The sequence below is a fragment of the Galeopterus variegatus genome, unplaced genomic scaffold, assembly GCF_000696425.1.
Source record: "Galeopterus variegatus unplaced genomic scaffold, G_variegatus-3.0.2 Scaffold246, whole genome shotgun sequence".
Taxonomy (NCBI): domain Eukaryota; kingdom Metazoa; phylum Chordata; class Mammalia; order Dermoptera; family Cynocephalidae; genus Galeopterus; species Galeopterus variegatus.
Genome location: NW_007726357.1, coordinates 64,516 through 76,646, shown reverse-complemented (window position 1 = coordinate 76,646; position 12,131 = coordinate 64,516).

Below are 12,131 nucleotides of genomic sequence, written 5' to 3'. Positions count from 1 at the left end.
CAGCCTAGCTCCATGATGTCTGGGTATATTTGGTGGTACATATATAATTTAGGCTTGAGTCTTCTGCTGTTATCAACCAGACTGAAAAAAAAAAAAAGACCGAAGTCCTTAAATTTAATTTCTAAATAGGAATGAAGGACAGAAAAGCATAGCAATTTCTTCCTACATGATCATTCTGTCCTCTCTCACACTTACATCTTGTGTCTTAGAGCTTGTATCTACATCTCTCTATTCCCCTGACATTTCCAACCATAGACAGTTTGCTCCTGCATAAGACAAAAAACTCATATAAAATTAATGTTCAACTTGATTTAGGCATGAAATTCTGACAATATCCAGAGAGGGCTCACGTTGCGTCAAAATAATTTTTAGTGTGATTCTACACTAAGAAAACATTTATATCAATAAAATACCTGTTTTCTGTGTATCACATAAAATCAATTTATATTCAAATATTTGACTAGTTCCAAGTCAGTGTCCTTTAGAGAGTTTAGAAACAAAATACCATAGAGATTAACTGTGAAGCACTTTAATCTATGAAGAACAATAAAATAGAAATTAGAATACTAACAAGACAGCAAAGCAATGATGACAAGTTCACTTTGGTAACTGTGGGTCACTTATGAATTAACAATTTTCCACCACTTTTCTTGCAATTGATAATTTTCTTCCCTGGTCCTGATTTACTTATTCATTAACCAAAGGGATTAGTAAAATTAATTAGAACACAAAAGTTGATATAAGTATGAAGACACCAAAGATAAGGAGCTGAGAATATCAATTTGCTTTTCCTCCTCATTAATCCCCAGAATTAAATTACAAAATGGAATTTTATAACAAATTTCTACAAGATTTTTATTGAAAGGTTATGAAAACTTGCATGAGATGAGATAAATTCTTTCTCGTTTTGGTCTCAAAATAGATTTAATGTTTATAATTAACTTTCTCTGTTAGTATTACGTTTTTTTTTCTGGGTGATAGTGATGTTTTATTTGCCATTCTTATTTCTTAGCTGTCTTATTTGTACTTGGTCTCAAAATAGATTTAATGTTTATAATTAACTTTCTCTGTTAGTATTACGTTTTTTTTCTGGGTGATAGTGATGTTTTATTTGCCATTCTTATTTCTTAGCTGTCTTATTTGTATCCAGAGAGTATTTTTGGCAATAAATTATTTATTCATCAAAATAACAGTGTTACCTTTTAACAATATATAAATTTTCTCTGATGGATTAAATTTGAGTCTCTCTAGAGCATTTTTCTCAGAATATGTTTGGGTTTTAAATACTACACATATACACATGTTGACATCAGTACTCTACTTATTCTTTTATTAAAATCTGAACAAACTAGTAGATAATGTGAAGCTGATCAAGGATTTACATTCTGGGCTGAGGCATCTTTGATCATTATTAAATAAAGATAAGCTAATCTCTAAACTCAAAACCTGATAGACTCATGGCTTTAAACCTTTGTATATTTGCTTTAAAAGAAATAGATTAAAATTTTTAAACATTTTCCTTTTTTCACTGCTTTAAATAAAATGTTCTTGACCATTGTTATTTACTTTTTTCTGCTTCTTCACTGTCTGGGCCAGAGGGATCAGACTGTCGCATTGTTCTGCATGAGCCATAACGTTAAGTTGACTTAGAGCTAGACCATCGTTCTTGTTCCTCCCTGATTGTTACCCACTCTGAAGTTTATATCTTGATACTGCAAAAAAATCTAAGTTTAGGATTCTGTGTGACCTGAGGATCCCATCAAATTATAGTATTCCATATCAACTCATGTTTTCCGGTGGCAGATTTATCAAGCTTATAAATCTCAGAATATTTCTACATAAGACATTTACTAAATACGTACACCAGTTAATCTGCCCAAAGAAAGCATCAGGTTGCACAGAGTGTTTGGTCCCCCAAATTTCCAACCTAATACTCATAGGAGGGAGTCACAGAATTGTATCCTCTAAATTAGTTACTCATGTTGAGGTTTTCAGGAACACTTCAGCCACATCACCTCAAAGCTAAAATCAGCAGCCTTCCAAAACCATGAACACAACTTGACTGGTTTTGACAGTCTATTTATTAATTGCTGCCAAACTGTAATTGTTATTGCATTAATGTTGCCTATCTGTGGAAGAGGGCATCAACTAAGTATCTGCCTCTAAAATTTGAATATAAATCTATTTAATTTTTAGGTTTCATTACTAATCTTTAATGTCCTCAATATTTTCAGGCAATTTCATCTACAACCTCAAATAAATTGTAGAAACTGGAACTAATTGTTCCCCGAATTGATTGACTCTCTTACCTCCTATTGTGTGTACAATGCATGTCATCATGGCTGTATGTAGCAACAGGAGGGAGACTATCAATCACAGAACAATTAGTTCTGATCTGCTGCTTTCCCTCCTACCTGGGAAGGAAAAAACCTCCTCAAAGGTTAAAGGGACACATTTCTCCTCTGTAATTGTTTCTAAGAAAAAAGGTATATAGTTAGAATGATTTTGCTCCCACACATCATTTAAATTAAATTCTAAATTAGGGTTCCTTGAATCTGAGAAAATCATCCAGATATTATAGGACTACAGACTCTTGTTAGATTGTATCATTGTTCCATGCACATTTTATTGCTATTAGTTGTTTCTTACTATGCCTTAACCACCAGGCTGAGCAAGGGATTTCAGTTCACACTGTATTTCCTTCACCTAACACTTGGCATATAGAAGTTGCATAATAAATATTTGTTAAATGAATAGATAAGTAGAATTTATAGTGTTCAAATATGAACAATGCATGCAACTTGAAATTATTTATGCCACTGGAGGCAGTTCTCTATAAAAAATCCATAGATAGAGCAGTTAAAGTGAGGCATACAGTTTAGCCTTGTCTTCTATAGTTTTACATACATTTATAAAACTAGAAAAGTAGATAACTTGATGTTTATATTTTCTACTTTAGTTTTTTCCAAGTCAGATTGCAAAAGAAGTTAGATCATTTGACAAAATGATGAATTTGGCACATTTTAATTTGTTACACCTAAATCTTTACTTTAAATCTTTCCTTATCATTCTTTGGGCATCCTCTTCCATCCCCATAAACAGTCCCAAAGCCTATGATAACTATGTGGTCATCTTCTTGGGAGCCCAATAGTCCCCATGTTTCTAAACTTCTGTATTTTCAGATTCCCCATCCCCAGCTTATTTGTAGTATATTCTATGTTTTTAGGTATATAATTGCACAAGCGATAACTTTGAATTAATCAAAACATTTGGTAGACTGAATGTACTACTCAACGCAATGAAATACAGCATTTAAAAAAATGGTTGAGTAACTATTGCTACAATTTTAATTATGGTGAAGTGAAAAAACAAGTTAAAATTTTTGGAGTCTGAAAACAGATTATAGACAAGTATAGGAAAAAGTTAGACAGCTAAAGGAATGTCAGAATGACACACATTTTTTTTTCAAAAAAATTTTTATGTTTAAAATATAAATTTACAATTGTAGGTAAGCTGCTACTAAATGCCCTTACAAATTAAAAAGGATAGCAATAAATAAGCAAAATGGGTTTAGTTAACAATAGGGATTTCCTTGCTTATTTGTGTTTCAATCAGGGCTCTACGGTTAACAGAATTTGTGTTATTAAAGTTTAGCAAAGTAGCTTATTGAAATGCCAATTTTATATCTATTTCACTGACATTAACTCTACCCAGGCAGGATTCTATTGACAACTTGACCACAGCATTTAAGGCATTCCTAGCAACTGAGAATTGGTTTTGCCAGCTTGCATGTCAAAATAGCTCTACAGTGTAGAAGTGGTTATATTCACTACCATATAACTAAGAAAGGACTGACAAATTAAAAAATGTAGCTGGTTGAGTGATGCATAAGCACACAGGTATCTTAAAAAAATACCCTTCATAATCAAGCATTAATTTTAAAAAAGTAGATATTTATATGTGTGTGTGTGTGTGTGTGTGTGTGTGTGTGTGTGTGTGTGTGTGTGTGTACACAGTGATTCTCAAAGTGGAGCCCTGGAATGGCAGCATCAGCATCACTGGTAACTTGTTAGAAATGCAAATTCTCAAGCTCCACTCCAGACCTACTGAGAGTGGAATTTTGCAATCTGTTTTAACGAGCCCTTCAGGGCATTCGGAAGCTGCTTATTTTTGAGAACTACTGTACTAGTTACATAATTAAACATAGGTGACACCAACTATACCCACTCAGGAAAAAAATTAGCAACAACAATTTTTTTTTTATATAATATGGCTTCGAATTCAAGGCCATTATTTCATTTAGATCTCAAACTAAGAATAGTGATCACTTTCAATGTTTTGCTAGGTTTACTGAGACAGGAAAATAGCCTAGACTATAGACAGTTTTTTCTTTAGATGCTCATTCTGCATAAAACTACATTTCTGAATAAATTTAAGCACATTGCAGTGTTTAGCAGGGACTTGCAATTTGGGGTTCAACAAAAGTTAGATGATTATGATGATGAGTCTATGAATTTAATAGCCAACTACATTTTTACTTAAATTTCAGTTTTTAAACTAATCTGAGGACCGAACCGAATAATTACAATATGCTCTATGATAATTATCAAAGCATATTGGGATTTAAAAATACCTCAGAAACAGGAAAAAATTAAAAATATCAAAATGAATTTTAAAAAAGCAGAACAATTCTGAAATTTGATGAAGAAATATATAAGAACAGTATTTAAAGTTAGCTTTGTCTATTTTTCATGTATTACATATGAGATATATTTTGGTCATGTCTTGGCTGATCTTATTAATAGCAAAAAATGGAAATATGTAAACAGTAATGATACACAGGGAAGTGAAAATAAATTCTTGATGTAAAACCCTGAATTTTTGCTCTATTAAGTATTTCACCATATTGGTAGAAGCCCAGTTTCCCCCAGTCCTGGCAAACTTCCTACCCAAACTCTGCCTCCGCCTAATTCTTTACTATCCTAATCTTTTTAATGCTTCAAACTCTAAGTCAACATTTTCCTTCTTCTCTGAGCCAGCCCAGTCATAATTAATTTATTTTCCTAGTACATCTCTATGTCCTACTGCCTAGGACGGTATTTATTGTTTCCACATATTTTTCTTATTTGTGAAAAATAAGTCTTATACTAAGTCTAATTGTAAACTCCTTGAGGGTGAGGTGGTGGCATCTTATATCCCATTAGGTCGAGCACAAATGCTAGTATAAAGAAGATGCTTAAAAAATGGTTTCTTGGATTTATTTCATTATTCTATGTGTTTTTCCTGCAGTTTGTTGTAAAGTTACAGGAACTCTTTCAGGCTATTAAGAAATTGTTTCAGGTCACTAGGGCAGTCTACTGTCTATGGCATTGTGTAGAACGGAACGTAGGATCACATGAATAGAGCTGACCTCAATTCAGATGCGATTTGCCAATTTGAGAGTCCACAGTTTTGAAAGGAATCACTTGATTTTACACAATCCATTTGTGAGAAGCATAGATGGTAATATCAACTAATTAGAAAAGAAAGAAGGAGAAATAACCGCTTGCTTTGGTTCTCTTAGAGGTCAGTGGGTCGTAAAATTCAAATAAGTGATAAATGATGAATCCATTTACATTAGTCAGTTCTCATGCCCTGGGACTGATGTTTGGGGCAGTCACTTTGTCCTTCCATGAACAGTGACAGTCAACAAGGTTGGCCCCTCAGCAAGCCAGAAGAATTTCACAAAGTACTTCACCTACAAGCGAGATTACTCAGCTTGGTTGTGAGGCAAAGGTCAATTTTGCACCTTCAGAATGGTGTCTTTTTTCCTTTGCACACCTTTTGTTCACATGCTAGGTATTAGCACTCGTAAATTTCCAGATCCTCAGTAGGTGAGGCACTTGTTTCATCCTTATAGGCATCCCCTGAGGAATGAGCATCTGAGCCTCAAATGTCCTGTGGAGGTGGATCAGAAATTAAACTCTTCTCTGTCTTTACTCTTACCCATGCTGAAGACAGAGTATCCTCCAACGTCTAGTTAGGTCAACTCAGGCAACAAATAAACTAGACCGTTTTAATGGCATCAGCTGGTGATTTTCTCAAGGAAGCATCAAACATCAAACAATGATTTTCCTACCCCCCCTTTTATTTTGAATTCATAATTAATTAGATCTTGGTTATTTTCATCTTTCACAATCTCTTTTTCACTAAAACACACAGTCCTGTTCCTTCTCACTCCCAGTTCTTGCTAGGTACTTCATACATGCTCTGGCCTCCAGCCTCTTTGCTTTTTCCTTGCATGCCTGTCTTCATTTTACATTTTGCTGAGGCATCAGCTTCATCTTGTTTAATACAAGAGAAATGCTAGTGATACACATCTAAAGTAAAGGGGAAGTTATAGGGTTTGGAATGAAACTAGAAGTATCATTTTTTCCCAGGTCTGACCCTAATGTCACCTTGTAAAGGAGCCTTTTTTATTTCTTCAGGCAGAAGTAACATTTTTCTTTGGTACAATTATTGCCATTTATCTCTGTACCTTGCTTATGGCAGTCATAATTTTGTACCTTAAGTTGTGGTCATTCCAGTATACATACCATCTTCCATTCTAGACTGGCAATTACCTCACAGGTTGCTGTGAGGATTAAAGGAAATGTTTGTGTGTGTAAAGTCCCTAAGACATAGTAAAGGCCAGTATAGTTTGTTAATAATAAGAAAGAAATCACTTACTACTTATTTTTGAAGTCTATAAAATGTCCTGAAATTTTTAAAACCTCAGCAAATGTCTCTACCCAATATTCTTGGTATAATGAAACCAACATATCCTCATGTGTATTAGGAAGTAGAAGAAAAGAGAACATGTTACTTGCATAGCAACTAAAATACAGGATGTCATACTGGAATTATAACTATTTCTATTAGCAAGAATCATCATTACAAGGCAGTTTCTCTTCTTTATTCCCAAGACTCCTCATGTACTAGAATCTACCACTTCAGAAAAAAATTTCATGAGTGGGTCTTTGAACAGCAAAATAAAATTTTTATACATGTTCTTGGTAAGTTAAATTTAATAAGAAAAAACCTATTATTTATGTGGACTTAGAGATCAGGAATATCTATATCTGTGATCAAGACATTTCTTCTTTTCATCACTGGCTTTTGATAAAGGAAGAGTGATTTATGCTGAGAGACACTGTGACTAATTTGAATTTAGCAATAATGACAGCTGAAAGAGTAAACAAATAATAGGATACTTGAGAAATGGAGCAAAGAGTTTCCACATACATATATTCAGTACTAATTACTAGCCAATAATATATGAGTAACAAGCATCTAAACTCCTGATCCTCTCTGCTCCAAGACTCATATTTTAATGATCTCATTGGTAAATGAAAGGTAGAACTTTCTGTGCATAATTAGCACAGAGAACACGAACCTTTTTGCTTTTGTAAGTACCTGCTCTTATTATTAGAGGCATAGATACATCTTTGCAGATAGAAACATGTAACAGATTACTCTATCAAAAGAATGGTTGTGGAACACAAAGTCCTGGAAAAAAAGGGACAACTGGAAGTAAAATGATCAAATCTTATAAAAATTAGCCTTGCAAACAGAACTAATGAAAAGCTAAGCTTTTTATGTCCATCAATCCAAGATATTAGTGAGTAACGATTGTAAGTGAATGAGTATAAATTACTTCCCAAATGAAGGGCCTATAATCTAAAATAGCTGAAAGTCATTTCTCTGAAAGAAGAGCATTAATCTGGAGAATGAAACACTAATGTTTCTCCCCGGTGCTGTGGAGTGCGGCACTATGGTGATAACACATGGGGATCGAAATGTGTCAGTTTAAAATGTTATAATTTTTACCAGCTATGGAAAGCAATGGAGTCATTTCTCGGGCTTCTTACATTTGGAATTGAGATTGTATGTGTGTGTGTGTTTGGATGAAGTTTCTTCCATGGTGCTCTTATGGGCCTTTCAACACTAATTTTACCCAGTTTTAGGTGAATTCCAGGCTAACTCTAAGCAAGTTTTTGAGCTTCCCAAGAAACTTGATCCTTCATATGTGATTTTGATGGGAAAGGAAGGTAGGGGAATACCAAGCTGTGGTTTGAAAATTCTCTTTGATTTTAATGGTTTGCATGCTCAAAAAATATATACTTATGCTCCAAAGTTCATGGACAATCTTGAAAAATAATTAATATAAATCAGATATAAATTGTAAAAATGATTGAAGACAGATGAAAAGGTTGATTTTTACTAGAATCTATGCTGTATTTAATTATTTATTAGCTACCTAGACTGAAGGCAGAAGACTCTAGAGTGGACGGCAACATAGCCCAGTGATTAGAAGAGTGGACTCTGGGGAAAAACCTGCCGGCGTTTATATGCCACCTCCAGCATTTTTTTTATGTGTGTGACTGTGTGCTTATTTAAGTTAGTTTTTCATGAGTAAACCAGGGATAATTGTATCTTCTACACTGTATTACTGTGAGGAGTAAACAGGATTTACAAATGAAGGACTTAATCAATGTTTGTCATACAATAAGCACTTGATAAAGGTAAGCTGCTATAAAAAATTTAGGAATTATATTGTTTACATTTTTCAGTTATGCTAAATGTTTAGTGTATCTGTGGTAACTTGAACATAGCTCTCAGAATCAAATAATAGCTAAAAACTAGTAAAAGCTAACTAAGCACTTACATCACTTCATGTAATTCCTTCCATAGTAGGTATTGCAAGGATCTCCATTTTATACAGTAGAAAACTAAAGTGTAGACAAATTGAATAGTTTGTGTAAGACTACACAGCTAGTATAGTGATAGAATCTAATTTCAAACCAAAGAAGCTTATCACAGAGCCATTTAAAAAATATGCTTGAGCTTCTTAATTTTAAAGGAGGAAAATAAACATTCAGAAAGACACATTTGCTCCCAAAAGTCAGAAAGCTGGACAGTGGTCTAGTCATCTTTTTATTCAATAAGCTTTTATTCCATTAGCCATGCGAAAAATTAGAATGTGGAAGTTGATGTAACCATGATAGTCTGACTTTGAGAGAGCTACTTGCAGAGTTTGAGGACTGAGATTTTTAAAAAATGGGTTAGTGATTTAATACTCAAATCTTTAGTTTCATAAGAACAATAAAGTGGGACTCTCCCTATTCCTCTATGCATTTTTGTAGACTTACAACATTTCCAGTTACATCTCTTAGACATCTATTCCAAATTCATCAGATTTTTTACTTGAAGTTCTACCATTAATGATTCATTCATTTAGGTTGATTATTTCCTCTCTTTACTCTTCGTGGGGGGGAAAATTATTTTTTGGAGTTATGCTGTAAGATATTAAGACCCTTTCCTCAAGAAGGAAAAAAAAAAAAAAAAAGAATGTTAGCAAGAAAGCCACACTGGGTGTGGAACTGAATAGGCAAAATGGAACAATAAATAAAGAAATCTCATTTACAGCTTTGCCTATGGTTAGCCTTTGAAAAAGAGCTGTCAAATACATGCTTTTCTCACTCCATGAGGATGCAATAGAGATGAAGGGAAGTTAACATATGTGAAATCAATCTAAGTCCTGAGAAAAGGGTTCAAAATCCAAATTATATCCTTTCTTTCTCCTTAAAAATCAATTCGACATGGCTACTTTCAGAGAGGAAGAAATTGCTTTTAAATCATAGATCTGAATTCTAAAATCCAATCAAAAATCTAGCACTCAGATGTTCCAGATACATTTTTTATAAGTTCCAAATCCATTTTTCATAAGGCCTAAAATGGAAAAAAAAGTCTGTCATTTGTAGAATGTCTCCATTCTAAAAATATATTCTGGTGTGTTGGACTTTTCACTACATCTTATAAAAATTTCTGGATGAATAAGGAGATGGAATAGGAAATTCTTTTAAAAAAACAGCACGGTAAATAGGAAAGATACAAGACAACAATATGAAGCGAATAAGTTATTTGGAATTGAAAAGGAATAAACTGTGTGTGTGTGTGTGTGGGTGTGTGTGTGTGTGTGTTATAAAGATGTATTTTTCCCAATGGGGTCTTGATATCTCAATGAAAGAAATATAGAAATAATGAAATATGACATAGTCTTTAAATAATATAAAGGGAAAGAGTTGGGGGAAAGGAGACAAAATGTAAAGATTAGCCAAACAGGAGCATTGTGGTAGGCTCTCTCAGGAGAATCAAAGTCAGACATTCTTACATATCAGGAAGATGCTCAGTGGTCTTGGGAAGGTTGCTTTTTGTTCACTAGCAAATATACCTTCTTTAATGGGATTTTTTTTTCTGCCCTCTCAGGAAAAGAAAAGAATCAATGTACTAGAACAGTGAGAAAGCTATTTGTAGGGCTCTTACTAATCTTTTATGAAGCCTTGTCTGCTCTCTCCATTAGAAACTAAAAATAACGTGAGGTGATACATGACTATGCAATGAAATATTAAAGATGCTCATCCAACTTGGCTAATCTTTTATGAAGCCTTGTCTGCTCTCTCCATTAGAAACTAAAAATAACGTGAGGTGATTCATAACTATGCAATGAAATATTAAAGATGCTCATCCAACTTGGGGGAAGATTCTTACTGTTACAATTGAGAAATTACCAAAATGAAAGTGAATTTACGAATTCCAGCAGGAATCGAATCCCAGGTGCTTGTCAGCCACTGAGATGGGATAGGCAGGCATAAAAACTAAAGGAGAAAGTGGAGACAGGACGAGCACTGCTTTCTGAACTATACCTGCAGCATGATGATGGAAGAATAATTCCAGCGCTCCCTGAGCAGCTGCTGCTTATGACCTTACCATTATTCCCACTGTTATGCTCAGTGACTTTTAAAAAGCTATTCTGGGCACAGTTCCTGGGCTCCATCCAATCTATATATTTTTATTCTTCACTGGCATATTGCCACTTGAATGGGTTTAGAGAGTTATGTAAAACAAGCCAGATGGCAGCTGCTCGGGGTTTGAGATACCTTGTGCTGTACGGGGGTGTAGAAAAATAAGAAACAATAAAAACCTAAAAGTAAGTGTAAATAAAATAATGTTTAGATGAGGGGACTATCTCTCTTGTATCTAATGAGCAAAATGCTCCTGAAGTTATCTATAGAGGAGACAAATGTTAAGTAAAATTTTCAATGAAACCAGATTAGATGATCTTTTGGGGAGGAAAACAATGATAATATTTATGTTTATCGTCTCCAGGAATTGATGTGTCATCACAGCTAAAGTGCCTGTTAAGTATTTTCACATGACTATTTTTGACTTCTGCATGGACTGAAAAAAACATAAAATTGACATTTACTAATTATTCATTTGCAAAGAAAATGAGTCTCGGTTCTTACTTGTCTACTACTTCGAAGATAACAAATTACAATTTCAGGAGAAATCTGGTAGGAGGAGATGTATCCTGCAGCATGATGTGGAAAATCAGGGGGCTGCTTCACCACTTACTGGACATTTAATTACTTAGCATAACAGAAATGTTTTTCTAACTGAAATGGACATCATGAATAAAGTTACTTCCTTTCTCTCAAAGCAAAAGTTCCAAAAGTTAAATTTCTTTTCTAGACCTAAGGAGGGTGATAAATTAAAATGCATACACAGAAAAAACGCACACTTCTTAAGAAATAAAGTTATGGTCAGAAGAACACAATCAATTGCAATCTTTCCAGTCTACACTTGAGGAAAGAAAGTGGCAAGCAATGCAGGCTAAGAACCAAGGTTTCCTACACTCTCTCCACCATACTGTAAGATTACTTTTGCAAAATAATAGTTTTGGGTAACAAATATAAATAAAATGCAAACTAAATATGGGTGTCCCACATATGAAGTGGATCCAGTAAGACAAAGTTGGCAAGTTCTAAATTGATAAAGTATCTGAATTTTGTTATACCATTTATAAATATTTTCTGCTTATAAAATAAGAAAAATCCAGGGTGTACAAGAAAATTATATGCAAAAAGTTTTAGAAGATGTGCATATTAGGGGCCGGCCCGGTGGCGCACTGCTACAGTGTGCTGCTTGGGAGCACGGCGGCGCTCCCGCCGAGGGTTCGGATCCCACATACAGACCGGTTCCCGCTCACTGGCTGAGCGAGGTGCGGGTGCAGCACCGAGGGTTGCGATCCCGTTGCCGGTCCTGGTCCG